Source organism: Chenopodium album, chromosome 7, assembly GCF_948465745.1.
Source record: "Chenopodium album chromosome 7, dcCheAlbu1.1, whole genome shotgun sequence".
NCBI lineage: Eukaryota > Viridiplantae > Streptophyta > Magnoliopsida > Caryophyllales > Amaranthaceae > Chenopodium > Chenopodium album.
This window is the reverse complement of record NC_137840.1, coordinates 1,393,250-1,402,299: the sequence shown is the minus strand read 5'-3', so window position 1 is coordinate 1,402,299 and position 9,050 is coordinate 1,393,250. Positions and strand designations below refer to the sequence as shown.

At 34.1% G+C, this 9,050-nt stretch overlaps 1 long non-coding RNA gene across 1 annotated transcript; it reads left to right on the top strand.

Annotated features, from left to right (window-relative positions):
• The first annotated feature begins 415 nt into the window (after window positions 1-415).
• On the top strand, window positions 416-1,625 carry LOC145640770 (uncharacterized). The gene is made up of 3 exons (XR_014114969.1): window positions 416-554; window positions 711-827; window positions 995-1,625. It is a non-coding gene; the product is annotated as an uncharacterized LOC145640770 (long non-coding RNA).
• The last annotated feature ends 7,425 nt before the right edge of the window (window positions 1,626-9,050 follow it).

Here is a 9,050-nt window from a genome sequence, read left to right as displayed (position 1 = left end):
AGGTTCGAAGCTTGCAAAAAGTACGACCACGACACAGGGGAACGAGGATGCAACACCTTCAGGAATGGTTATTTAAAATCAAGCATTATTTAAAATCATAATAAATAACCCTTGCATTGCACGGGCTAGAAGGCTAGTTACACATAATGGTGTACCATGACTAGTCCATGAATAACAAAAGTATAGTAATGAATTCACCTCGTTAAACATAATCATAATAAATAAGTAGCATTAAATATAAGTGTTACAATAATATCAAAATAAGGCTGTCAAGTAATATTGAAGGGGGACAAATAGAATATACGTTCGTACGTAGTTCATAGTTTATTATAATATACAAGTACTTTGGTGGAAGCAAAACTAGTATAAATAGGGACACATAAATGTTGAAATAACATAACAATAATCTATAATTTATTTAATCATATTCTACAAATTACACCAATCAAACAAGTACTACATATTGTTAATAATACTTAGCTTCAAAATGGATTCCAACAGGAAGAACATGTTAGCAATTTTGCTGATCATCTTTGTAGTTGGCAACTATGCAGGTAATTTTAATTAATTAAGCATGCATGCATTTTGCCAAAAATATTAAAAATAGATGTTAGAATCTTAAATCACCTACGCGTAGTTTAATTTTGTACAATAATAGATGTTAGAATGTTTAATGTAACAAACTAACAATCCCAATTTTAATGTTGCAGTTCAAACTTTAGGTTGTACTGCTAGTACTCATCATGCTTGCGGCGGCTTTTTTGACTCCCTTCTTTTCAAACAATGTTGTGCGGGAATGTCATGTGTTTCTGGTTTTTGTAAATATGGTAAGTACCGCAATTTTGCATTATCACACAATTTCGATGAAGAATTATTTTGGTGTTACGATGGTACAATCTAAGCATAATATGTAAAAATGGTACCAATGAGAAAATAAAATTTAATAAGTACTCTGTATCAATTTGGGTGATTAATTACAACATTATTCTTATAGATGAGAAGCCAAACTGCTTGAAGATTGGAGAAAGTTGCGGGTGGTTTACAAAGAGGTGCTGTGGTCTTTCAGTATGCAGACAGACAGGCGCTTTTAGTAAAGAATGTCAACACTAATCTCAATCAATCAGTATCGTGTGGCAATATGGACCTATTGGAGCTTATTGATGTTCACTTTTTATTATTTGCTGCTTTCATTTTATGTTTTTTTTTCTGTTGGTAATTTTATTTCCCTTGTTTCCCATTCAATTGGTGTGCTTTCTATGTTTGTTGCATGCATGCAATAATATATTCTCCCTTGTCAAGAGTTATTTTGATAATAAAAATCTGTGTTTCCGTTGTATTGTCTTTTTTTTTTTTTTTTTTAAGTCACAAGGGCGAGTGATGAAAATCGATCCAAGGATTATCTGGTCCTGTGTTTTCCAGTGTACTTGTACCGGGTTTCCTTGCTTTTTATGCAGGAGAAATAAATTTCTTTTGAGTTTAGGCACAAATAATTGCTTGCAAAATGTCACTTATTGTTTGATAAAATTGCTTAGCAAATGACGACCTCACTAACCCTTGGTCGATTGCAAACTGATATAGTTATGTTCTAGGACTAAAAATAATAGTACTCCTTGTAATACAATACATTTTTGTGACCTACTTAAATGATGGTCGCAATTAATTTTTGTGACCAAAGCCTCGTTCTTTTGAGCTAAACTGAATTAAGCTAAGCTTATAAGCAAGGCCTTAACTAACTTATAAAAGGGAAACGTGGCAATACAGCAGATTGTTGTGTGAAAGTTCTTAGAGATTAGTAGCTTAAAAGTTACCCTTTAGGAGATTAGTTGGCAAGCTGCGGGCATCGGTTGATATTGCTAGCCGGTTTTTATAAATGGTTTACCGTAGGTACTACGGAGTACAACATATTATAATGCTCATATTTAATGCTTGAGCTGAGGTTTTTATAATGCTCATAAATTTCTGTAAAATGTAATAAATAGCCAAAACTTATTATTTGTATAATTTGAGCTTGAACAAATTTTATGAGCTTATAAACAAATGTAAAAAGCTGAAAGCCTGAGACCAAGCTTGAAAATCCAATCTAAAGTTCAGAACTGGAGTTATTTGCACAGGTTTGAGTTCCCAAAATATTGTACAGACAACGAAATAAGATGAAGTTGCGTCAGTTTACATAGGGTAGCCAGAAATTGTAATCATTTCCATCTTCTCCTTAGGCATCTCTGGAAATCAGATCATCTTGAAAATGATATCGACATTCGAGATAGAGATGAAATCTAGCTCAAAACTACTCTGCAAAAGTTTCTAACTACACCAAACCACTGGTTCACTGCAACTGCTCAACAGGCTAGGAACCATTAAAAAGTATGAGCACTCTTCGTATTTGCAAGACTCAAATCTATTTCTTTGTTTACAAACATAAGAATTAAGAACCCACCAACAAGCCATAATAAACTTTGAAGCACCAGACGGAGAACTGATTAAGCTGCCAATTGGGAAAAAATAACATGTTATTGGTCCTGTTTTTTTGGAAAACGTTATACATAGCCCTTAGGGCTACATATAAGCATTAAATTTACACTTGAAAATCGTAAAAAGTTAATAAATCATCAAAAATATAAATACTAATAACACTGATTTACGCGTGTTTTTGTCATGAATTCCTAATTTTATACAATTTCCAAGAGTATATTTAATGCTTATATATAATCCTTCACAAATTTTTGTATGTGGCTGGCCACACGGTGTGGCCAGCCACAATTGTTATTATTATTATTTTTAAATACCACAACTCTTCTCTCTCATCTTTTCTTAGCTTCTTCTTCCACTACTAGAAATTGATGAAATACCGATGGCAATTACCGTTGGCTATTAAATTCCATCGGTAATACCTTCAAATTCCGATGGTTTAGGTGACTATCGGAAATTACCAAATTTACCGATGGTCAACCGATGGCTAAACCATCGGAAATTTAATACCGATGGCTTTTTTACATCGTAGAATTTTCTTGAAAAAAAAAATAAAACACTAATTTTTTTACCGATGGTTATTGGCATCTGTAATAGAAAAAAAATATTTATTTTTTTTTCCGATGGCCATTACCATCGGTAATACACTGACATTTAAAAAAAAAAAAAAAAAAACCTCACGACTTTCAAGTTTTAGATCTAGCTTTTCCAAGCATCGACGCAAAGGAGAGAGAGAGATCGAGTTCAGGGCGACGGCGAACGACGAAGCTACAGTGAAGGGCGGTTGTTCCAGTTCCGGCGCAACATCACCGCTAGCAACCTCGGAGTCTTCGCCGGGTCTTGTTCCTCCGGTCATCGGCCGTTTGTACATGGTAAGTAACTTTTTTTTTTATTTTTTTTTGTTAGTTAAACATTATTTTTTTCACTCAATTATTTACCGACGGATCATAAATTTTAACAGTTTCAACAACCTAGTAGCAAGTATACCGACGATCTCCTTCCATAGGTAAGTAATTTGTTTAATTTTCAATTATTGATGTCAAAACCCTAACTTTTTTTGAGTTAAATTCCCTAAATTTGGTTGTACTAGTTTATATGTGTTAATTATTTAGTTATGCTATATGATAATAACTTAATTAGTTTTTTTAGTACTTAACTTTTTAACTAAAATATAATAATGTGTTAGGAGCTTGTTAGTTGGATGTTTAAATACACCTATTTGCTTCATGTTTCATAAATTAAAAAAAAAAATTATATGTTACTAGCTTGATTGATTATGGATTTTGTTGTGAATTAATTGCACATTTTGTGGATTTTTCTTTCAATTATTTATATGTGTTACTATTTTATGCAATGCTATGTGGATAATGATGTTAATGTCTATAATTTTGTTTCTTGATCTTCATGTACTTGTCTCAATTTTGATTCAACAATTGCATCATCATTTTCCTAGATACCCGAATGTGTATGTCTTGAATAGTCCCCGGTTGGGACTGTTCTTGGACGTTCATTCTCACTTAGGTGGTTATTGTATGCCTTGTTATTGATTCTATGGAAAATTTTGGATACGTGTTTTCCTAATCTGTTCTCTGGGTACACATATAAGTATACATAACTACTCATATTGTGTACTTGGAGAACTGTAGGGAAATGCTGCCGAAACTCTTAAATATGCAAAATAATGGTTATGTGAAGTGTTAGAAAGTTGTAACTACATGTTTAAGGCATGATTCAAGTGTTTATTCAAGCATTTGCATGAGTATGTGGATTATAGGAAAGCAAGTACCAAAATATGCCCATTTTGAACTAGTTTCGTGCACATTGAACCTTAAAACTCTTAAATATGCAAAATAATGGTTATGTGAAGTGTTAGAAAGTTGTAACTAGTGTGAATTATATGAATGTTTATAACTTAGATGTTTAGTATACCATGTTATTTCGTTCCTTTAATATAAGCAAACATGTTAATTGCAGGAACGTTTCAAGAAAAGAATGGATGAATCAAGTAGTCAGGGTGTGGCTTGTGATCCCAACCGGGCGTACTTTGAGGCAGCTGGGGGCCGAAACAGGGGTTATGTGAAAGGACTAGGTCAGAGTGATCACTTGTACTATGGCACTCCAGCACGACATGGTGCTTCCCAATCATACACACCGTCCATTGTGTCTCAGTTAGTTACAGACACAATTTGAAGAGAGGGTGCAAGCAATGCAAACTCAATTCCAAGCCAAGTTCCAGACACAAGTGCAGAATGAGGTGGAGGCACGAGTACAGGCATAGGTTCAGGCACAAGTGGAGAAAACTTTGGCCGCCGAACGAGCAGAAATGGAGAAGAGACAAGAGTTTTTGCTTGAGGAAATTAAAAGAGGAATGTTGCAGTATGGGTCCCACAACTTTGACTACTCCCCATTTTCTAGGCAACATCGCGATGATGAACCAGAAGCGGGTGGTAGTTCAGGGGCATCATGTGTATAGGGCTTCGTATCTAGATTAGCTTGACCTTTTGACTTAGATTAGCATGACCTTTTGACTTAGTATGGTAGTAAGAACTCGGTTGTTTTATTTATTTCGAAAAAATTATGAACTTAGTGTGTATGCATCAAGTAAGATATATGTTTCCATTTTTTATTTCGGGTGTACAACTTTGTAGTTTTATATGCTTGATCAGGTTTCATTAAAATGCAGGTTCTCAATATGGTACATAACAGGTTTGATAATATCGCCAATAATAAGCAGTAACTATTTTTTATTTTTTAAAAAAAACAAAAACAAAAACAATTACCGATGGCTTTTTATTTTTACCGATGGCTTATAGCCATCGGAAAAATTTGCAATATATATTTAAAAATTGTTTTACCGATGGATAACTGTAAACACCCATTTGTGTCTCCCCAAAACCAAACCCAGTGATGAGTACCTTTCACGTCGAATCATAATCGAATGAAACGAAAGTGTGGAAAGGTCTAGTGTTGCGGAAAGTTTTTATTTCTTTTCTCTTATTTCTGTTTTTGAAAACTTATTTTAAGAAAACAGCCAATCCAGTTTGGTTGGTCCATGATATGGGTCCAATAGTAGTGTAGTTGGATAGGGCTTGCAAAGAGCTTTCCAACGATATATTATAAGCCCAATTCCGATGAATATTGAGGAAATTATGGCCAAATTACCAAACTGGGCTCGGTTTGAGCTTTATGTGCGGCCCAATGATCTTGGGGAGGGCCTAATATGATTTATCATTCCTAATGCAATTAGGAATGGTTTTGGTCTTCTAGATTCTTCTAGAAGGTTCTTTTCATTCCTAATTCAATTAGCATTGATAAGTTGACTTTGTTGACTTTTCAGAGTTTTAATCAAAATCAAATAGCATTTTCGAAGAAATTATATTATTTTATCCTCCAGTACGGTAAACTTATAGGATTTTCGAAAACACGTTAAAATCAAGCTTGGCGTCCAACCCCAGGCCTTGGCGCCTGGCGCTAGCCATTGGCGCCTGGCGCTAGTGCTGGTGCCTGGCGCAAGCTAGCCAGGGTTGGCGCCAGCTCTGTTTCCTGAGCGTCAGACTCTGTTTTGTTAATTTATCTTTTTTGGCTGATTTTCTCTATAAATATCGTATTAAAAACTCCGTTTTCGATCATCATCTACATCTATCATTCACCATTCATTCACGAATTCTCCTCATTCGCATGTTTTCCTCAACAATTAGTTTTAATTAGCATTCTTTCATTCATCTCCCTCATTCATCTTTCCTCTAAACTTTGGTTTTCTTATACAAAATTCCGCATTCACAAGATCTAGAAACACCTAGCCATATTCGAAGTTGCCTTCGCCCTAGACGTGAAAGGTTTTAATTTCTGAGGGTTTGGTCCCAAATCTCTCTTTCAATTATTTAATTTAATTGTTTTGTCTTATTATTTTCCTTGAAGTTACTAACGTGTGTATTTTGTTTTTAGAAAGAGATATGAAGCATCAAAGTAAGTACTTTAATTGATTTATTGATATTATGATGTAGAAATCATGTTTACATTGTTATTATGATATTCCTAGTATCATGTCTAGGGTATTTTTAATATTAAATGTGATTGTTACGATGCTTCCTATATTCTTCCTAATATTTATGATTGTTAGTATCATGTTAGGGCTAAAGATTTGATTTTTATTGCTTAGTGACATGCTAGGGTTTGTTATTAATCTTGTTAGTGTCATGCCTAGGATCTTGCTATTATTATTATTATGCTTTAATATTAACATGAACATGATTATTATTATAATTGTTATAATTTATAATGATTATGAATATTATTATTATTATTTTTATGATGATTATTAATTATTATTCATGATATTGATTATTTATTATGTTGCTTGACATTATTTATTGCTTGATCACACCTTTTATGCCTGTTAAAGGGAATTGGTATTTGTAATTACGCTTAATAAGATAATTAATAATCTTGTTAGGTTTAATATGATTATAATTCAAGTGATCGCCAATAATAGTTTATTTGTGCATTATATTCAACCAACATAGATAAACAGGTTTAGGGTAATCCTATTGATTGCATGTTAATTGAAAAGCGCACATGAATACGATCAGAATAAAGTAGAGGCCTATTATTAGGGCAGGTTCAATCTCTTTTAGGTTGGATTTGTAATAACTTCATCCCCGAACCCTTATTTGGTTCATGACCTTATGGAGTTGACGATCTCTTGGATCGTTAAGGGGTGTAACCTTCACCTCGTGAATGGTTTACAAGTTCCTTAAAAACTTGTTGGCGACTCTTTTGCTCTATTTTCTTCCCTTTTGGACGCCACCGTACTTTAGTGTATGATCACAGTGGGGTTCAAGCTAGTGGGATTTTAAAGGCTTGAAAATATTCCCTACAATAACACCATCGGAAATTATCATTTTCCGTTGGTTAAAATGCCATCGGTAATTTTTGAAAATTTTCCGACGGTAAAAAACCATCGGTGATTTAATAAAACCGATGACAAAAAACCATCGGAAAATAAAAACACCGATGGTTTTTAGCCATCGGAAATTATTACCGATGGATAAAACCATCGGTGGATATAAATATTCCACGATGTGTTTCCCCATCGGTAATTATTTTTCCGATGGCTTTTCCATCGGTAAAGTTTGGATTACCGATATATGGGCTTCCAACGGACAATTACCGATGGCTGCCATCGGTAATTTAGTTTCCGACGGTTTTTATTATTTTTTCCAATGGATTTTGTCCATCGGAAAACAACTTCATTCTTGTTGTGTTCAAGCCAAATAACACATCACCAACAACCATTTTTCAACTCCACCCATTTTCTCTTTCCTCTTTTCTTAGCTTTTTCTTCAAGTGAAACCACACATCACCAACGACCATATCTCTACTCCACCCATTTTCTCTCTCCTCTTTGCCAAATTGCTGCAATTAAAGCCTGAAATTGTAGAAATTGGGTGTCAAATTGTTGTGAAAAATTATGATTAATTATCCTTAAAATCATCAACGAAATTTGAAGTAGTGAAATCAATGAGAACCAAAGAAATTCGAGTTCGTTTTTTTCGTGGAATCTTAGATCGAACATTCTACGTCAAAAATTGTAGGGTGTTACTGTTTTGGTCAGGGGTTACTTGTAGGGTGTTACTGGTTTGGTCGCGGGTTACATGTAGGGTGTTACTTGTTTGGTCAAGGGTTACATGTAGGGTGTTACTGCTTTGGTCAGGGATTAATTATACAGTGGTACTGGTTTTGGTCAAGGGTTACTTGAAGGGTGTTACTGGTTTGGTCAGGGGTTACATGTAGGGTGTTACTGATTTTAGTCAGGGGTTACTTGTAGGGTGTTACTAGTTTTGGTCAAGGGTTACTTGTAAGGTGATACTGGTTTGGTATGGGGCCTACAAGCAACCCTTGAATAAATAAACAAGTAACCATTGGATAAGTAATTCATACAAGTAACCTTTGAAATAACTCAAACAAGTAACCCCTGAATAAGTAACTTATACAAGTAACCCTTGAATTAACCCATACAAGTAACCCTTGAAAAAAAAAATGCAAGTAACCCCTGAAAAAAATACAAGTAACCCCACCCTTGAAAAAAATACAAGTAACCCCTGAAAAATACAAGTAACCCTGACAAAATCAGTAACCCCGTTATGCGCGCATCTGAATCCGTTATTTTACTGACTTGGCAGCAGGCCACACGGTGTGGCCTGCTACACCAAAAAAGCTTTAATAACCCTTAGGGCTACATATAACATTACTTCTTTTTTTTTTTTTTTTTTTTTTTTTTTACAAATGATTGATGACATGACATCATTAAATATTAATCTATCTTTGTTTTACACAAAGACATCATTTAATGTTTTGTACTTCTCATTGTGTTTTATTTTATTGTTACTTGTTTTATTCTTAGTTCTTTAACTCCCGTGTATTTTCACAAACAGAAATGTAAAAAAGGGACGGAGGGAGTACGAAAAAGTCAAAAAGTTGCAATTACAAGCTAAGTATACAACTATTTTTTCAAAAATTCCTGATAAATCGTCTATATAAGTGGAGAAAAAATCTTTTTTTTTTTTTTTTTTTGAATCGGTTCA